At 37.6% G+C, this 21500-nt stretch overlaps 1 protein-coding gene and 1 long non-coding RNA gene across 6 annotated transcripts in view; both read right to left on the bottom strand.

Moving 5' to 3' along the window:
• Positions 1 to 21500, bottom strand: part of EXOC6B (exocyst complex component 6B) — a 738880-nt gene that overhangs the window by 528101 nt on the left and 189279 nt on the right. The window lies entirely within an intron of this gene.
• LOC127490311 (uncharacterized) lies at positions 4010 to 6111 on the bottom strand. The gene is made up of 2 exons (XR_007918228.2): positions 5977 to 6111; positions 4010 to 4101 (listed from the first exon to the last, which is right to left on the bottom strand). It is a non-coding gene; the product is annotated as an uncharacterized lncRNA (long non-coding RNA).

Here is a 21500-nt window from a genome sequence, read left to right as displayed (position 1 = left end):
GAGTCAATTAATCTTGACATCAGATTCAGAGAGATTAGTACACAAGGATGAATCTTTACACATAAAGTTTTACATAATCACATAATATGTGATTATAGACAAGCTCCAAATTTCCTGTTATTCCTGCTTCTCTTTTAGAACTTTAACTACACAAAAAAGGGTGCACAACCTTCCTCTTCCTTTTTCACAGTATTCTTTATGAATTAAGACTGCTTCACATCCAAGGAAGCTTCCATTTAGTAACTGACCCACTTGAAACTCTAAGGCAATTCTTAAGAAGTGGCATTCAATAGGATTTAGTGGCTGACTACATTCCAGTTGCATTTTTCTCTCTGTGCAAAATATTCTAAAAGCCCAGGAGAGGAAACTAAGTGGAATCTTAGGTTTCAAACTTCTTTTACATGAAGTCAATACTAACATCCTCAGGGCAAGTCCTATTTAACCCAACTGGGACTCTAAGAGAAAGAAAAACAGATTATCAACTCTCCCTACTCTAAACTATCCTTTTAAAAAGTTTAAGTCAAAAATATGCTTTAGAAGTAAGTATCTTAATGACTGGAGCATTAAGCTTTAATACAGAGGAAAATAAAGATGAAATTCAATAAAAGTTCCAAAAAGGGAGGTTAATAACAAGCATTTTGTCTCTCAATTCCCTGCATAATCCCTGTCCCCATTTCAAAAGTCTAAAGAAGGAAGAAGAGGAGAAGAAGGAGTGCTGGGGGAAAGAGGGAAGACAGGACAGGGAGGAGCAGCAGCAAAAAGTTAACAAAAGAAACAGGATACAACTAACACTTAAAAGCAAAATAGACTCAGATCATCTCACCTGTATTACTGGAATATAACCCTATATGCAAATCTCACAAGTTTTTAGAGTTTAAAAGCAAGTTCTAAACAATAAAATGTATATGCCTTCCCAATCCAAGATCTGCTACCTTTACTGTAGTGCTTTTTTTTTTTTTGCCTGTGAGGTTGTTCAAGTTATGCCTTGTCAGCTCAAGTTTAACCTAAATGACAACAAAGTCCTATAATAAGTTCTCAAAGCCATCTTATGAGCCATTCAGAAAAATAAAAGAACAACGCACAGAATCAAAACATTCTTCAGTATCTGGAAAAAGAGATCCTGAAGCCGAGAATGTGATGAAATGCATACGTGTTTTATGGAGTTATTTAAGTGTATAAATCAATATAACTGTGGCTGCTTAGTGTGAGTATTTAGAACTCACTATCCATTCTGTAAACTCTAATCTTATGCCTGCTCTCTCTATTCACCCATGATTCATAAGTCTCGCTTACATCTCTTTTCATCCTCCTCTTTCCACCAATATCTTAAACTTGGATTTGTTTATTTTGGTTTTGGTTTTGGTTTTGGTGCTACTCATCCTTCTTACTCTTCTACATTGCTTATCCTCTCTGCTTTCCTAACAAAATATTAGTGTCACATTTAGACTTGATGGCTTCTTTATCTTAACCCAGTCATAAAAGCGGACAAGATGTCTAAGGAAATGTAACCCTGAGATATTAATGTTGCCTATGATAAAGTGTTGATCCATACTAGGATATAAGCGCATACTTCTTTCTAAAAGGTCATGAAGAATGCTGGAACCTAAAAGCTCTGGAAATAAACATCTGCGTTGTAAAGAGTTTGCTTCTTTTTTTTTTTTTTTTTTTTTTGACAGGCAGAGTGGACAGTGAGAGAGAGAGACAGAAAGGTCTTCCTTTGCTGTTGGTTCACCCTCCAATGGCCGCCGCGACCAGCGCGCTGCGGCCGGCGCACCACGCTGATCCAAAGGCAAGGAGCCAGGTACCTCTCCTGGTCTCCCATGGGGTGCAGGGCCCAAGCACTTGGGCCATCCTCCACTGCACTCCCTGGCCACAGCAGAGAGCTGGCCTGGAAGGGGGGCAACCGGGACAGAATCCGGCGCCCCGACCGGGACTAGAACCTGGTGTGCCGGCGCCGCAAGGCGGATGATTAGCCTAGTGAGCCGCGGCGCTGGCCAAGAGTTTGCTTCCTTTAAGAATTAACTTCATAGATCTCATCTTAAAGACCCACAATTCTGGCTACTCCATGTTTGGTCCAACTTGGGTTTTTAAACAAATGTTCATTGGGAATGGAGGCCTATAGGACATGGTAATGCAAACTATTATTCACACATGGACTTTGCTGTTGTTGGTTAAAGGAGAAGAAAAATGTCACAGAGACAAAGGAATTGTTAACGAATCCTGGATGCTCCCAGGCTGTGTATACACACATGCTCAGAGTCTCCTTTCATTTTGTGGGCTTACATATTGCTAAAATAGATAGATTTCAGCCCTTCCGTTTGTAACAAGACATTTCTCTGTATGTCATTTGGCAGATGCAGTGGTGGGGCTCTGCCAATTCACCCTGGAGCCCTCCATTTTAATCAGTATCATATAAAGTTTAACACATGCTTTGAAATATGCACCAGATCCAAAGCTCTGCCTGGGGGCGGGGGTGGGGATGCTTGCTGCAAAAACACATACCATCCCAGCCGCTACTCCACAAGCAATTATCTTTCACCTTTGGCTGAACTAAGAGAACTGTCAACACCAGCACATTGCCAACCAAGGGAGAGGTTATGGGGTTAAAGCAGGAAAGAAGCCTAGATGCTTTGGGGTTCAATATGGCCATCTGTTAATCCTGCTGGCTGCATGGAAGAAGCATCCTTTTTAATCACCAGGACACAGAAAAGCATAGCTATAAGAGTAGTACCTGTGAGTACACCAGAAGTTTAGTAAGGCTTTTCAAGTAGTAAACCTAGTAAGAGCAAAAATGTCCTGCAACACAATAGGTAAATCATGTAGGAAAAGCTAAGGAATTCAAATCAGGAAATTCCCACTAAAAGAAACTCCAGCTGTGAATTGGACTTTGCAGAGATGAGAATTAAAGTAAACCTTATATACTGAGGGGGTGGGGTGGGGGTGGGGGTGGAGAGTATGTTTTCCATTCCCATCATAAGCATAAGTCAAAAATCTATGAAAATATTCTTGAACTTTTTCATTTAACATAAAAACCAAAGGAAAGTTGCCAATGATAATTTTTTTATAGAAGAAAAGAAAAATCACTGAAGCAATGATGGAAGGCCAGACTCCCCCAGCTGCCTCACACAAATCCAAATACACACACACACACACACACACGACTGCTAATAAGATGTTTCCTAAAATGCCTATACTAGAATATATGAACACTCTACCTCTTCAACAAATAAAGTTAATCTCTTATAACCAGAATAATGAACACATTTTATCCCATGTGCCATTTATGACCTATTTGTGAAGGCTGGCCTAGACCGCTACATGGAGCAGGGCTCTAAGACATGGTACATCACAGTGGGAAGAGTGTCACGCTGACTCCAACTGATCGGAGATGATGCTAACGGCTCTAGCAGTACACACAGACTTAGGGCACTTAACTATTCTAATCAACTGGATTGGTAGTTTCCAAAGTAGGAAATGTAATAATGGTCAACTTATTTTCTATACCCTACCTAAACGTGGCTACTAAGAAAAGCATACCAGTATCTCCAACCTATGTATCAATGTGTTAATGACGATAACATCCATTTCTCACTAAAGGTATGAAATTAAACTCTTATGTGGTTAAAACTTTATCAACCTGTTCTGCTATACGTTCTTCACAAATCATGAAGAAACTAGAAAAGGAGTAGCCCAGGATACACCACTGACACTAATTCTGGACCTTAAGAATCCAGATATATATACACAAGGTTTATGTAATTTGAAATATATCAGAAAGTATCTGAATCTTTTTCAGTGTTATGAAAATTAATACTAATTTTTCTATAAGGAAAAGGCTCATGACTTTCATTAGATTCTTGAAAGGTTTCTGTCTCCAAAATGTTCTGGAACTACTGCTATAGATAGCTCCCTCCTCCACTGGTAAGAGATCAAATTCTGCTTGAATACCTACCAAGAACATCAAACAGCACACACGCCCAGTTAGGCCACAGCCTTCTTCATCAGAGCAGCTGGGATATCCATATGTTTAGCAGCCTAAGAAGGGCTGAAGTCATTCTGGTAGGAAGCAGGCTGTATTATTTTTTGGCATTTGCTTGTTTTCTTATATGGTTTATTGAGAAGTAAGGGAAAGGTACAAATTAATAACAGTCTTTAGCTTAAGAAAAAAAATAATGTTATAGTAATGAAAAAGAGGCATTCCTTAGCCACAAACAATCTGGCACCAGAGTAAAATTGCCATATTCAAGGGCAGTATAGCCCTCAAAAATAGACTAAGACCACCAGAGTTCAAGTCAGCTTTTAATCTTTAATGCCTTTAACCAGACTTTACACAAAACTCAAGCTAAAAATACAGCTTTTTATATATTTTGTTAGCTCCAATAACAATAGTACCATGTATGTGTATACACACATGCACACATACTTACCTGTATCAACCACCAGACTGGAAAGAATTTGAAAAAGAAAAGACTACTCCCAGTTTTATATTCCAAACAAATTTCTCAAGGAAATTGAAGAGCTAAAAAGTATACCTATAAAATTAGAGATAATGTAGTTCTTATAAAACTAAAAAGCTGGGGCAGGTGTTATGGCACAGCAGATTAAGTTGCCATTTGGGGCAACCACATCCCATAACAAATTGCTAATTCAAGTCCTGATTACTCACCCTTCCAACCTGCCCCCTGCTATAGCACCTAGGCAACAGAAGATGACAGGCTAAGTGCTTGGGACCCTGACACCCATGTGTGAGACCCAGATGGAGTTCCAGGCTCCTGGCTTCTGTCTGGCCCAGCCCTGGCTATGACGGGCGTTTGGGGAATGAACCAGAGGGTGAAAGCTCGCTCGCTCTCTCTCGCTCGCTCGCTCTCTCTCTCTCTATTACTCTTTCAAGTAGACAAAAATAAACATTTAAAAAATAATGATCATTAAAAGGTGTCATGTAAATTCCACTTTTGTTCTTTGTCTCCTTTCCTCCTCTGCAAAGATATCAAAATAAGCTCCTCAAACACATGTATTAAATATTTCATTTGTTCAGTCAGTAATGAGGCACAAATGAGAAACTTATAACTCACTGCAGATCATTTCAAAGAGGGTTTGTGGTGCTGTGAAGTCAAGAACTCTTAACTGTATGCCCAAAGATTAAAGTTCTCCATAAGACGCAATGCTCACTCAATAATGTTACATATTCTTGAGAAGTTAGAGGATTTAGCCACCTATAATCATGACATAAACTACGACTAGTGGAAAAGTAAATAAGCTACTCAAAATCTATAACAATAGATAAATAAATAAATAAATAAATCTCACTGATTAAGACTTTCAGTTTGGGAAAATGAAAAGGTTCTGGAGATGGTTTTTGGTAATTTCTAATGGCTGCACAACAGTGTGAATGTACTTAATGCCACAGAATTGTGCACCTAAAATCATTAAAATAGTAAGCTTTATGTTATGTATTTTTACAACAACAAAAATACTGGTAACAAGCAATGTTCACTGGAAGAAAACTGAGATAAAACTCTATTAAAGGGGACAGCGCCATGGCTCACTTGGTTAATCCTCCGCCTGAGGTGCCAGCATCCCATTTGGGCACCAGGTTCTAGTCCTGGTTGCTCCTCTTCCAGTCCAGCTCTCTGGTGTGGCCCGGAAGAGCAGTGAAGGATGGCCCAAGTGCTTGGCCCCTGCACCCGCATGGGAGACCGGGAGGAAGCACCTGGCTCCTGGCTTCGGATCGGCATAACTCTGGCAGTAGCAGCCATTTGGGTGGTGAACCAACGGAAGGAAGACCTTTCTCTCTGTCTCTCTCACTGTTTAACTCTATCTGTCAAATAAATTAAAAAAAAAAAAAAACTATATTAAAGAGAGAAAATTCTACCTGGGATTTCAAAGATTCATTGCATCTTTCAGATATCAAAGTTGAATGTACAGTCAGGTTTCATCAGCAAATTAATCACCAAAAAATACAAAAATAATACTTACAATGTCTATGCAGAAGCTCTGTCATTAAGTGCATGGATGCTCAACCAAAAGAGGGAGTGGGGATGGGGAAAGGCATATGTGTGTGCAACAAAAATTCTCTGAATTCCTAGATTGTAGAAGGCAATGCACTAGGTTCTATGGGCACAAAAAAATGAAAGCAATTCAGACATATGTCCTCAAGAAATGGCCAGGTAACACTTACCATCTTTAGTTCTACTTTTGGGGATTTATCCTGGTCATACATTCCCCTCCTCCAAACATCAGCACCTGATCCCCTTTGATCACCTGGTATTCTGCTAGTGGGTCCCTTGGGACTTAAAGTCCCCATTCTTCATTTTGTGTGCCACAGCACAGAACACATACCCATAGCATTGAAACACTGTCTGTAAAACAAGGACTTTCAAATTCTCTACTTCCTTCAATCTCATTAATCTCTCACTAGTATATAGGGTAATCAACTCCCATGAAAGGGCACTCTGATTTCTAAAACAATATTTTCTCAATTTTGAAAAACTGCCAAATACTTAAAAAGTAATATAAAGATCCATTATCACTGTTCTGTTTTAGTGGCTAACCACACTCAAGAAACCTCAGTAGTTGGCTGACTTCTGAATTTAACCAAATACACACACACACACACACACACACACACATGAAAGTAGGTGCTCAACCTGACAAAGCCTTTTCTTTCCCACCAAAACAACTGCCCTAACCTACACAAAATGTTCTCTACTGTATATACAAACATACACGCATAAACACATACACATAAGTAATAACTGAAACTGTTCTAAATTTGCTACAGATGTGCAATTTTAAAAGTGTTGTCAGAGAGATAAAGTAGAGGCAGGTGCTGTGGCATAGCAGGTAAATCCACCACCTGCAACACTGGCATCCCATATGGGAGGCAGTTCGAGTTCCAGCTGTTCTACTTCAATCCAGCTCCCTGCTAATGCACCTAGGAAAGCAGCAGAAGATGGCCCAACTCCTTGGGCCCTTGTACCCACATGGGAGACCCAGATGAAGCTCCTGGCTTCAGGTCAGTCCGGCTCCAGCCACTGTGACCATTGGAGGAGTGAATCTGCAGATGAAAGATATCTCTGTCTCTCTGCCTTTCAAATAAATAAATAAATCTTTAAAAAAAAAAAAAAAAAAAGGAAAGAAAAGGTAAACTAACCTGAACTTATCAACAGAACAAAATGTTTTGCAAGCTTTCAAAAAAATAAATCCTGGTCAGTTGAAAACTTAAAACTCACAGTATAAACTCGTGACATTGCCATGTTCAGCAGCCTCTCACAAAGGTATTCATAAATGAAAAATTCAATTTTAATAATCTCACTACTTCCCATCCATAGTCATCTTGATTCAGTCATTTATCCATTCACCTTCTAATGAGGAAACAAAGAATCCATCCCAATCACCTGGTTCAGAAAGTCTCTAAAGCTTAAAATCACATAAACTATACAAAGGGAAAATTTATATGACCACCCATCAATTTTCAATCACACAAATGTAATTTTTTGTGTTTTTACTTAGGTTTTCTTCAATTGTTGAGATCTTAAACAAAAGAAATTAAGAAAATTTATACATTCTAATCAGCAAGCAACCTAGCAATAATCCATTAATGTTTTCGATAGTCTCCATTATCTGTTGAATGTGCTTCCCCCAGCCTATATTCCTGTTTCACTTCATGATCAACACCAGAGAAAATAAGCCAAACTCCAACAGGCAAGAAGAATAAAAATTATAAGTTATCCAGAAAATATACTACGTACTTATTGTTTGAACATAAAATATTTTACAATATTGGCCCAGAGCTTCTCCCTATGTGGATATATCCTTCCTGAGTAATTATTTAGGAAACCACTAAATAAGGCAGACAGATACGCATGATATTCACAACAAGCACTTGTGAACAAATTTTTGAAGGAAGAAAACTTTCTAATGAAATGTTTCCCAGAGTCATTCAACCACAGAACACCTGAAGGACCCTGTGTGTGTATATGTGTGTGTATGCATCCCCATGTCTGTGGGTGTCTGAAAACATCATGGCAGGACAGATTAGCAGGGAGGAGAGGAACAAGCAGTATAACTGTTTATTCAGAAAGTTACCTTACCTTACTTTTTTTGGTTAACTACCAAGAGCTGAAACTCTCAAAGTTATTGCAGAGATTTTCACTTTTGTGTATTTTGCTAAAATTACATTATTCTCTTAGGCTGGGAAGATATTCAGACTATGGCCTGTGGGATAGATTTTTAAAAGCTTCAGAATTCTTTGACACTCAACACTATCAGAGATGGGTGTCCGTGGCCCCTATCTTGACTAGAGCTGGCTTGTCTTTAACTTTAACCAACACAATGTGACTTCCATGGCTAGGTTAAATAAAGTGATGTGGCCTCCACATTGTGCCTGGGGCACTTAGGAAGTTCAAAAACACTGAGTCATCAATGTGTGACAAAAAGTCACACATTCACATATAAGCACTCAATACAGAAAATCTTGTATTCAAATCATTCCAAGGAAGGTGCTAGACTTATGAGTGAAGAAACCTCCATCGCTTCTCAGCCTTTTGGCTGAGAAGATTGCAGTCCAGTCCCTAAACCACTACTAGTCTCAGAGTCATCCCAGCTGAGATCCTGGAAATTTAAGGCAAAAAAAAAGCCACTTTCACTGCGCCCTAACCAAACTCCTGAACCACAGAATTTATAACCATAATTAAGATGGCTGCTGTTTTTAGCTGCTAAGTTTTGTGATATAATGTTATGAAACACTAGTAACTTTTAACAGCATATATCCAAATTCAATTCAAACACCACCTTATCATTAAATTAGAGCATCTCATACAACTGCAAGGGACTTCTCATTCCTCTAAATTCTCCTAGCAAGTCCTCCATATTTGCACCATGGAATTTCTTTTCTACCTGGGATTCCTAATACTTGTGCATATTTTTCATTTCTCACTAGAGTAGAAATCTCCTTTAGGACAGGTCTGTTAGGTTTGAATACCATCATACATACCACAGTACTTTACATATCATACAATCTCAATATATATTTCATGAATGAACAAGTGAGCTAATCAGGATTCATAGAAAGAAATTTTAAGTTGAGGGAGGAGAAGAAACATACAGCAGATAAAGAAAGAAAGGAATAGAATAAAAGTTATTGAAAGGTTAAAAATAAAAAGGCCGGCGCCGCGGCTCAATAGGCTAATCCTCCGCCTACCGGCGCCGGCACACTGGGTTCTAGTCCCGGTCGGGGCATCGGATCCTGTCCCGGTTGCCCCTCTTCCAGGCCAGCCCTCTGCTGTGGCCAGGGAGTGCAGTGGAGGATGGCCCAAGTGCTTGGGCCCTGCACCCCATGGGAGACCAGGAGAAGCACCTGGCTCCTGCCATTGGATCAGCGCGGTGCGCCGGCTGCAGCGCGCCAGCCGTGGCGGCCATTGGAGGGTGAACCAACAGCAAAAAGGAAGACCTTTCTCTCTGTCTCTCTCTCTCTCTCTCTCACTGTCCACTCTGCCTGTCAAAAAATAAATAAATAAATAAATAAATAAATAAAATAAAAAAAGATAAAAAGTATGTGCTTATGTTTCCTTGGGAAACAGAAAGAAGAATTTATAAAAGATCAATAGATATGACTTCATAAATTTTTAAGTGTTTGAAGAAAATTACATTTAAAAATAAAAAACACCCCAAACTATTTACCTCAAAAGACAAAGCAAGAGTCTCTATTATATAAAGAGTGCTAATATTTATAGAAAATAAGTTCTCCATGATAAACAAGATAGAAATTCACACACAAGGAAATGAAACATATAAACACATGGGAACATAGCAATGACATTGTAAAACTGCATAGTTCAAAAAATCATTAAAATACATATGCATCTTCATATATTCCAACATGATCCTTTATTATCAGACCTACAAGGTAATGGAAACCTTAATTTACATGCAGTAAAATTTACATTTGGATATATAGTTCCACAAGCTGAAAAAATGCAGAGTTGAGAAGTCACCCCATAAACAATACAAACTCCATCACCTCACAATATTGAATTTGTATGATATTCAGGAAAAAGTAAAACAGCAGTGTGGCAGACCAAGATCAGTGCTTGTCATGGAATATGGATGGAGGGAAAGGTTGAAACAAATCACAAGGGGAATCTTAGGAAGTGATACAATTCTTCTGTAACATGTTTGCACTAGTGGTCACATGAATCTATGCATATTTTAAAGTTCATTTACACCAAAACAAAAAGAAAAAAAGCGAATTTTACTGTAACTAATTTTTTTAAGAAACTATTTTAGGGTCACCTGCTAAAACTTTTCTCAAGGAAATCTAGAAGGATATGAAAAAATACAAGATTCCTCTTTTACATTATCCATAGTCCACTGTTCTGGCATTCGTGAAGATGGTGAATATTTCTTCTTTTTCCTTTACTTTTACTTCCTCACATATCAGTTCCCTTAGCATTATTTTGATGGTGTTTTCATGCTCAGGAAAGAAAACATCTGGAAGAGGACAAGATTAAAGCGCTTGCTGATAGCACAACAATCCTAGGAATTCTCAACTGGGTTTCTCCAGCATCAGTAAGAGCCATCTCCCAGGTCAGAGGGCACACCATAGGGATCTTTGGAAAGCTCTGGACCCAAACCTCAAACTTGGCTTTGCTACATTCTGCACACATGGCAGAGATCTGCAGTCACTGGAAAGAAACTATAGCCCACCAGTAAACTGAACTGTTCATATCAAAAATACCAGGATGGAAGGAAGTAAAAAAAAAAAAAAAATACTAAGCCCAGAGTAAAATCTACTACTAGAAAAATAATCACCAGATGCATAGTAAGGTTATTTGAGGAGACTGTAGAAACACTAAGGTCCCAAAGTCAAATTTTCAACAGCAGACCAGAAAGACCCATTTGGGTGTTGCTAATTTCTGTGGTCTAAATTTATTGTTGTAAGATCTAAAGTTTGGTTTCTCACTGATATTAAAGCCACTGTTGCAAATATACTTAAAAAAAAATACATTTCTTAACATTAAGGCCTGAAAATAGTAAGAAAAATCTTTTAGGGTTTCATAAAGAAATCTTCCCCTCAAAACATTTATACTCTCTAAAACCAGTTTGTTTTAAAATACTCATAAAAATATAATTGTAACTTTAATAAAAACGTGGAGAAGTGAACACTTGGTATCAGACAATCAAAAACTAAGTTATCCCAAATGAAGATCAGAAGAACAGGCACTAAAAGCAAGACAAATGAGATTACATAAAACCTAAGAAGCTTCTGAACAGCAAAGGAAACACTCAACAAAGTGAAGGTGCAACCAACAAAATGGGAAAAAATATTTGCAAACCACGCATCTGAAAAAGGATTAACACCCAGGATTTATATGGAGCTCAAGAAAATCAACAATAAAACAAACAATCTAGCCGGCACCAAGGCTCAATAGGCTAATCCTCCACCTAGCAGTGCTGGCACACCAGGTTCTAGTCCCAGTCGGGGCGCCGGATTCTGTCCTGGTTGCCCTTCTTCCAGGCCAGCTCTCTGCTGTGGCCAGGGAAGGCAGTGGAGGATGGCCCAAGTGCTTGGGCCCTGCACCCCATGGGAGACCAGGAGAAGCACCTGGCTCCTGCCTTCGGATCAGCACGGTGCGCCGGCTGCAGCATGCCAGCCGTGGCGGCCATTGGAGGGTGAACCAACAGCAAAAAGGAAGACCTTTCTCTTCTGTGTCTCTCTCTCTCTCTCTCTCTCTCACTATCCACTCTGCCTGTCCAAAAAAAACAAACAAACAAACAAAAAAAATCTAGTACATCAGTGTAAAAATTGAAAGAAAAAATGAAAAAGAAAAGTGGTGGGAGGGTAGGGTGTGAAGTATCATCTTACTGCTAAATATGTGAAATATCACTATACTGTTAAATTTCATACTGGTAAATAAATTCATGTACAGTATATATGTTCATATGTATACTATATGAAATTTGTTCACTTTTTATAAATAAAAAGGTTTTATAAAGATTTTTAGCAAAATCTTGTGGGGAAAAAGGTACCCTAAAACACTGCTGGTGGAAATATAAACTACTGGAGAAAGTATGGTGATTCCTCAGAAATCTGAAAATAGATCTACCATATTACCTAACAATCCTACTCCTGGGAATATACCCAGAAGAAATGAAATCAGCATATGAAAGAGTTATCTACACCATCATCTATATTACAACTAAATTCACTGTAGCTGAGATATGGAATCAACCCAGATGTCCATCATCCAATGACTGGATAAAGAAAATGTGATTATATATACACTATGGAATACTACTCAGCCAAAAAAAGAATGAAATCTGTCTTTTGCAACAAAATGCAAGCATTTTGAAACCATTACGCTTAGAGAAATATCCAGTCCAAAAAGAAAAATATCATGTTTTCTCTGATATGTAGTAGTTAATATAAAATACCAAAAAAAGTAGGAATAAAACAGATATCTTGTGATTTGATTATTGTTTTTAGCAGTTGTTTATACTCCTAATATATATATTATACAAATATAATATATTATACAAATATATTATACAAATATAATATATATATATTGCAGATTCCATGGTTCTCAAATTTGATTTAAATTTTATTATGATTTTAGATCTTACATCATGTTTGAGTACTTAAAAAGCTGAATCCTCACATCTTGAACTCTAAAACTAAGATAGAGGGAGGAAAAAGAGAAGGAAAAGAAAAAAGAAAGAAGGGAAAAAGGAAAGAGGTAAAAAAGAAGAAAATTTTTAAAAACTAATGAAATGTACATTTGGAACAGCAGTTAAGATGCCATTTGGAATGCCTATCCCAAACTGATATGTCTCAATTCTGCTTTCAATTCCAGGTTCCTGCTTGTGCACTATGGGAGGCAGCAGGTGATGGTTCAAGTAGTTAGGGGACCCTGTCACCCATGAGGGAGACACTGATTTGAGTTCTGGGCTTCAACCTTGCCCAATCCCAACTGTTATGGGTATTTAGAGAATGAACCAGGAGATAGAAGATACATCTCTTTTTTCCTCTGTCTCTCTCTTTCTGTCTCATAAATAAATAAACAGACAGGCTAACCATGTAAAGTGGTAGAAAACAATGAAGAAAGGGATTTTAAAAAAAATATTTACCCTATATTTCAATCATGCAGCTGTTACATCTGACTTGAGAAAACACCATCCTTACCCAAGTAAAGTAATACAGTAACTTTATGAGTAAATGTAACATAAAAAAAAACTTTCAGACTAATAATGAGAGAGGAAGATGACCATTAACAAATATAAGCTTTGACAGTTCATTCCAATGATTATCTATAAAAATACATCTTGTTTCTATTTGTCTTTTAGCAAAGCAGACAGACAGTGCCCAACCAGATGTAGACTTTAGCTGATAATGACTTGTGATTATTTGGTATCCTATGTATTATATTCACATATTATACTTAAGACATTATTTTGAGTAACTATTTAATATTCTTACACATTTCACAGATTAAACTATATGCTAAAAACAAGCCAGACAGCATCCTACTTACGTCAACAAGTTTAATTCATTTCAACTCATAACTCAAATCTAAAGTCTACACCACAAAATCTCAGGTCAAAGTCAAAAGTGAGTCCAATAAATTGAATCTCATTTCCATATTACTGCAGTGTATTTATTCATGATACTTGAGGCAGTAAAAAATTCCAAAAGAACTGTAAAGGAATGAGGTTCAGTTATTGTACCAACCGCCCAAGAATAACTATCGTATGGGTCATGTTCCTTTAAGTTTAAAAGAAAGTTAAGTTTCCCAATGAAATAACAATGAAAACCTCGGCTCTCTCCCACAAGACTCTGAGGCCAAGTCAATCATATGAAGACTAGCCATGAGCACAATAATCCTTCACTGATCTAACTCCCTCTTTCAGCCAGCAGCAGCACAGGGGCCACTCATTCACTCACCAGAACAGGTACTCAGATATAAAACAAGGGTGTGGGCCCCCAGCGGTGGCATGGGTAAGGCAGCATGACATTTATTTTGCAATCAAAAAAAAAGTGTTGAAGGACATGTGTCCTCTTCTCAACACAAGTAAACATTTAACTTATAAGAACCCAAGGCCAGGAAAAGGGATCACTCTGATTACTACAAATTTTCAGCCTTCATCATCACCCTCAAGATTTTTTTCAAGATTTTTCTTATTACAAAGAATAAGATTTACTGTGTTGTCCATTATATCAACATTTATCTGTTCTCTTCTCCAATAATTTAACAGAGAATTAACTGAACTTTATATCTTACTCATTATTCCAATCCCATCTTGCTACAGCAATGAATCTTCAATTATCTCTACATAAAACAGAAAAGAAAATCAATAATGTCATAGACAAATGTACATGGTTTCTTAAATAAAGGGAATTTTTCCTTTGCTCTCTGAGGTATGCAATTTTTCCCACTTCATATCCAATCCATCCACCAATTATTCCAAATAAAACCACTTAAATTTCTTTTCTTTGTTGTTCAATATATTTTTTCTAAATTTTAGATGCAAATCTATGCACAGTTCAGTTACACATAGTCCAATAATTCTATAGGGTCTTATTATGAGAAATAATTTCCCCCATCATATTTTTCCTCCCAAATACTAATCACCAGAGGCAGTCATTCTTTTGATGTTTACCTATCTCCCTATAAAATGCTATGTGCTACTGCTTGTTTTTGTAGTTTTATTATTGTGATAAAAAACACATGATATAAAATTTATCATATTCATCAATTTTAAGTGTGCAGTCCTGTAGCAATACGTACATTCACATTGTTATACAACAATTATTACCACTGTGCATCTACAGAACTGTTTCATCTCCAAGTGAAATTCTTTAACAATCAAACAGTAAGTCACTATCTGCCATCCCTCAGGAAACATCACCCTACTTTGTGTCTCCATGAATTTGACCATTTTAAGAACCTCATACAAGAAGTAGACTCATATAATATTTCTCCTTTTGTGTCTTGTTAGTTTACTTTGCATAATGCCTCTAAGGTTCATCCACGTTGTAGTATATATCAAAATTTCCTTCCTTCTTAAGGCTAAAGAATATTTCATTGTATGTAGACAGTGTATTTTATTTATCCACTCATATGTCACTAGGTATTTGAGTTGTTTCTATGTTTTGGCTAGTGTGAGGTTTGGTTTTGTTTTGTGTTCGCTTATGTAGTGTTTTTTTTTTTATTTATTTATTTTATTTATTTGAAAGGTAGAGTTAGAGAGAGAGAGGGAGAAATAGAGATCTACTGGTTCACTCCCCAAATGGCCACAATGGCCAGGGCTGGGCCAGGCTGAAGCCAGGAGCTTCTTCTAGGTCTTTCATGTGGGCGCAAGGGCCCAAGCACTTGGGCCATCCTTTGCCACTTTCCCAGTTGCATTACCAGGGAGCTGTGACTTAAACCAATACCCACATGGGATGCCGGTATTGTAGGTGGTAGCTTAACCCATTATGCCACAATACCAGCCCCATCGCTTATTTAGTTTTAAGAATTCTATGTTGATTTTCTACTGTAAAAGATGAAGATTTAACTCTCTTTTACATATATAATCCAGCAGCACCACATATCTGAAGACAGTGCCCATTCACCTCTTCTTCCAAAACATAGATAAATTAATAGATTAAATTAATTTATTATAAGTATATAATTGTAACTCACAGCCAAACCATGTAGGCTATATGATAACTTTTCCTTTCTTACACAACCTTGTGCTTTCCGGAGTTAATAATTTTCTTAACTTTATGTTTGCTTCGTTTTCTGTGTATTTAGCATTACTTTGTTAAGACACTCTCCCCAGCTATCTGAATTTCCTCACAAACACACTCAGTACTATCACTTTCATCGTCTCAAAAATATCTCTTTTTGGGTAGGCACTACGGAAAAGTCAGTTATGCTGCTGCCTGACATGTCAGCAATCCTATCAGCAGCAGTTCAAGTTCCAACTGTTCCACTTGGGATCCAGCTCCCTGCTAATGCACCTGGGAAAGCAGCACAGAATGTCCAAAGTGCTTGGGCACCTGCCACCCCTGTGAAAAATCATATGGAGTCCCAGACTCCTGGTTTCTCCTGGACTCAGCCCCTTCCACTGTGGCTACTTCAGAGTAAACCAGTGGATAGAAGATCAGTATCTTCCACTCCCTTTTCCAACTCTGCCTTTCAAATAAATAAATTTTTACTTTAAAAAAAAAAAAAAGAATATGTCCTTTCAACTTTCTCAAATGCCCCAGGCTATGCTGGCTGCCCTTTCTGCCACTTATTCCAGTGTCAAGCAACGACCTCCATAACCATCGCCTTAGGGTTCCACTTGCATCTCTTCTCTATTGGACTATTTATGTCCTTTAATCTCTCCCCTAGCCCAGCTTTGATACATGGGAGGTAAATTTTTGAGGCCTTTCAATATTGAAAACGTTTTTATTCTACCTCCACACTTGCTGGGTATCATAGCTAGATATGGAAACATAGATGAGTAATCACTTTCCCCATCAGAACTTTAAAGACAAAGCTCCATTTAAATCTAGCTTCCTGTACTGCTGTTGTGAAGTTCAAAACCATTTTGACTCCATAACATTTTTGTGTGACCTGTTTTCTTCTCTGTAGGGTTTAGGATTTTCTTTGTGTTCTCTATTTAAATTTTACAGTATGCCTTTAATAAGTCTGTCTTCATCCTTTTGTTGGGAACTTGGTGGGTCTCTTAATTTGGAAATTCATGTCTTAGAATTCTGCAAAATGTTGGGCAAGCACTGGCCACAGTAGTTAGACTACTACTTGGGACACTGCATTCCATACCAGAGTGCTTGGTTTCAGTTCAAGCTCCTCCACTTCTGATAGAGCTTCCTATCAATGTAAACCCAGGGAAGCAGCATATGATGAGACTCAAGTACTTAGTCCCTATCATCCACATGGGAGACCTGGATTGGGTTCCATTCTCCAAGCCTTGGGTGCAGGCCCCACTATTGCAGGTGTGTGGACCAGGTTGTTTAATCAGTAGGTAGAAGATATCTATACCCCTATTTCTCTCTCTCTCTCTTTCTCTCTCTCTCTGCCTTTCAAATGCAATGAAAATGAACAAAAATTAATTTTAAAAAAAGACTTCTTGAAAACTTTCCCACATTATTTTTATGATTTCCTGCCCTTTATTTTATATGATCTCTTTTTCTAGAATGCCTAATACGCTGGATCAGCTAGACTGATCACCTAATATTCTTTCATCTTTCCTGTTTCCCATGTTCCAACTCTTCATCAGTTTACTATTCTCTCCAGAAAATTTTCTCAATTTTTTCTGCCAAACTCTCCTTCAAATAGCTTCTGCTATCGTGACTTCTAACCATTCTTCTTGTTCTCTGTATCTTCTTTTACATAGCATTCTCAGCTTTTTTTTCACTATTTTTTTTCTAACACTATTGATGATAGATTATTTCATTTTGCCCCTTAGGTTTCTCTTTTCTTGCATAGTCTCCATTTTCTCCAGGATGCTTCTTCACATTTGTTTGTTCTGACCTCATGGTACAGACTTTTCCCAAATGTATGTCTGGTGATACTCGGCTATCAGCTCATATTTCAAAGTGGGAGATTATAAAGTTGATTGAAAGTTCTGTGCATGTTCATCACTCTAGTCAACCATAGACTTCAAAGTGATCTGACTTGTACATTTTGTTAGAGACTACGCTGTGGATATATCTTAAGAAATTTTCTCTTGGGCTTATCAAATCACTCAGATTATCTTTCACTATTACACATGAAGAGCACCAGCCTGGATATTAGAGTTCTGGGAACCAAATCAGGACAGAGAGCTAAAAGAGGAAGAGGACGTATGCCAACATTTAGTATATAAAACTTCACGGTTTTCAATATGGTGCCCTTTCTCTCAACTTGTGTCTACTGTCCTCTAAGTCTTCTGAAGGCTAAGATGGAGAAGTTGGTTGCTGAGAAAAAGCTAAGGAAGGAATCAGATTCTCCAGCTGTTTCTGAAATCTTACTTTCAAGATCTTATTTCAAGACAGATATCAGTTTCATCCCCTTTTCCAGAGGAATCTGATTCCATCACTTTTTTAAGCCTTGGCGGTTCTGTAAAACCTGACAACATGAGTTGTTCTGTAAAACCTGACAACATGAGTTGTTCTCAGTTTTTTTCGAGGCCTAATTTCAATTGTTGGTTCCTACTCCTGGTTTTTCACTGAGTTTTTGTGTGTATGCTAGGATAACCACATGTCTTTCTACTTTCCAGCTTCCAAAAAAATCATTGCTATCATCTGCTCTCCTGAAGACTTTATGTATGGGAATTCATAGTTTTACATTAAAAAAAAAAAAAACCCTTGCATGTAATTCTTATGAATTTAGAGAATTCAGGGGTCCAGTCTACCATCCCTGAAGAAGTCAATTTGATCACTTTAGCACCTCCACAATACTTTCGGAAAGGATCAAAATCCATTCAGAGAACACTTTTAAATATTTTTCATATACTTAAGAATGTAACTGAAGACTAAGAGCATATACCTTATTGTATAAAAATGGTTGCTTTTCCTGAAAAATACTAAGGTGTAGGAATATTAAACTTAGTTAAATACATATGGAACATCATCACTAATTGACTTATTAACTCTCTACTGTCATCAGTTACTGTGCTGGTAAGGTGCTAGGGACAGAAAAATTAAAGCCACATTTTTATCCTTAGCAAGACCACAGACTGGTTGGGAACATAGGTATAAAAAGTAATAATCACATTAAACGATTTCCCCACTGACATCAGATGTTACCTTGGAGAGCCTTTGTGGCTCTCTATCTTCTCCATTCTCATAGTTTAGCAAGTAGCTGACTCAAGAAGACTGAGCTAGTCCCATTTGAAGAAAACCAGGTCTCTTCAGCTGATTCAAGTAGAACTGATATGAGAATCCCCTAGCCAAGTCTTTAGCACTTAATTGATTGGATGCTCTTTCCCCTTTTCCCAACTTGCCTGTAAACAATATAGCAGAGCACAGTTCCTATCCTGAGACCTGTCCCACTTTTTTACAGCAAAGCTGAACCCATCAGATCTCCCCACAGGAGGACAGGGAGAGATGCACTGTGTTGACCTTTCCCTTGTAAGGTTTACTATCAGAAAGTTAATTTTGCACACATATAGTGTGATTTTTAAAAAATATTTTATTTATTTATTTGAAGGTAGAGTTATAGACAATGAGAGGGAGAGACAGAGAGAGAGGTCTTCCATCTACTGGTTCACTTCCCAAATGGCCATAACAACCAGAGCTGTGCTGATCCAAAGCCAGGAGCTTTTTCCAGGTCTCCCACGAGGGTGCAGGGGCCCAAGGACTTCAGCCATCTTCTTCTGCTTTCCTAGGCTATAGCAGAGAGTAGGATCAGAAGAGGAGCAGCCAGGACCAGAACCAGTGCCCATATGGGATGCCAGCGCCAAAGATGGAGGATTAACCCACTGCACCACAGTGCCAGCCCCTATAGTGTGATGTTAATTCATGCGTATGTCTCTGCTTCTTGCAGGACACCAACTTTACCACTTAATAAATATATATTAAATAATTAAATGTGTCCATTTAATTCAACTGAATTGAGTTAAATTGAATATTCACATTCAATATATGCATTTCATTCAGTTCCATTCATAAGTTAGTTTTTTTCTTGTATCCATATCATTTTAAGCACTATTGCTCTTTAGTATAATAAGCCAAGGCCCAGTTAAAAGAATTAGTATCTAAAGAATTTAACCTCAAAATAACTGAAATACATATGTATACAAGGGATCTTCAATGTGTATTTTAAAACACTACACATGAATTTGAATGTTTTTTGGCACCAAAATACGTGGCCAGTGTAATGGCACATCAGGTTAACCTACCACTTGTAAAACCAGCATCCCTTTTGGGAGTACTACTTTGAGTCCTTGCTTCTGTGCTTCCAATCCAACTCCCTGCTAATGCACCTGGGAAGACAATGGAAGATGTTTCAAGTACCTGGGCCCCTGCTACCTGTGAGGAAGACCCAGATGGAGTTCCTGGCTCCTGCCTTCAGCTGGGCCAAGACCTGGTTGTTGCAAGCATTTGGACAATGAACCAACAGAATCAATTCTCTCTCTCTCATTTTGCCTTTCAAATAAATAAATCTTTTCTTTAAAGTTTTTCAATCCCAAAATAAATTCCATTTTTCCATAAACTTTCTGAAGTATCTTTGTATATTTCAGCTGGTGTGAGTATTGTAATTAACTGCCATTTCTCTAAATTTTCTAAGCTAATAGTTTTTTTTAATAGTTTTTTTTTTGAGAAACAGACAGAAAGAGAGAGCTCTCATCTGATAGTTCACTCTCCATATGCCTGCAACAGCCATGGCTAAGCCAGGGCCAAAACCAGGATCTGGAAACACAATCCAGGTCTCTAAAGTGAATGTCAGGAACCCAATTATTGATCCATCACTGCTGCCTCTCCGCAGGGGTGGAAAGTTGGAATTGGATGCTGAAACTGGACATTAAACTCAGGCACACCAATCTGGGATGCAAGAGTCTTAACCATTAGGCTAAATGCCTCCTCCAACTATGATCGATTTTGAGGTAAGCACAACATAAAGCCATGTTTACATACTATACTGAGACTCCATATGACTATTTCTTCTTCAAGTTTAATAGGAAGGAAAGGTTCTGCTATTAAGTTTACAGGTTTCACTTAGTCAAATAAACCTTATATATGCATTACACATATACAATGCATATATATATATAGAAACATACACACATCATGGTTTCATTTCTACCCTGAAGTACAGAAAGCTAAAAAACAATCCTACTGCCCTTAAATTAGGTTTAATGAATACAGGATTTCTCTTTTGCCATTCCATCTCAATATCAAGAGACATTAATATCTTAAACTTAATGGTCAACTAACAGATACATGTTTTTTAACTGAAATCAAGTTCAAAATACTTTAGAAGCATATGTAATAGAAATAATTTTAAGGTAAGAAGAAAAATTATTTAAAAATTAAATCTAATTCAAGGCTGAAAACTGCCATAAGTCAAATTGTAGGAATAAAGATATATTTCAATACATCAGGTTTAACTTCTTTATCATCTTTGCAACACTTTCACTCCATTCATTCTCACCATTCACCTAGGATACATCTGGTTATTTTTAATTTAAAATTTATTTGAAGGCTGGGACTATGTTAAATACTTATTTCCCTAAATTTGTTTTCTTATCTATGAAAAGAAGGCTAAAGTTTTCAGTTTTGTAGTTGATGCATTGACTTAATGTGATGTCTGGTAACTTACTCACTGTGACAGTTAGCACATGGCTAACTAGGAATCTAAGCCAGACTCCAAAGTCTATTTTGTTAACTAACATGCATATTACTTAAAAGTAAACTAACACTAAATCCCTACTATCTTCTTTAGATTCTTTTCTGAAATGTTATGATTTACTATAAGCCATTCTGATTCATGCCTATATCCAGAATCTCTACAAAACAGCCTTCA

The sequence above is a fragment of the Oryctolagus cuniculus genome, chromosome 2 (assembly GCF_964237555.1).
Source record: "Oryctolagus cuniculus chromosome 2, mOryCun1.1, whole genome shotgun sequence".
NCBI classification, from domain to species: domain Eukaryota; kingdom Metazoa; phylum Chordata; class Mammalia; order Lagomorpha; family Leporidae; genus Oryctolagus; species Oryctolagus cuniculus.
Note: the sequence above shows the minus strand (reverse complement) of the source record. Positions and strands in the feature narration are given on the sequence as shown.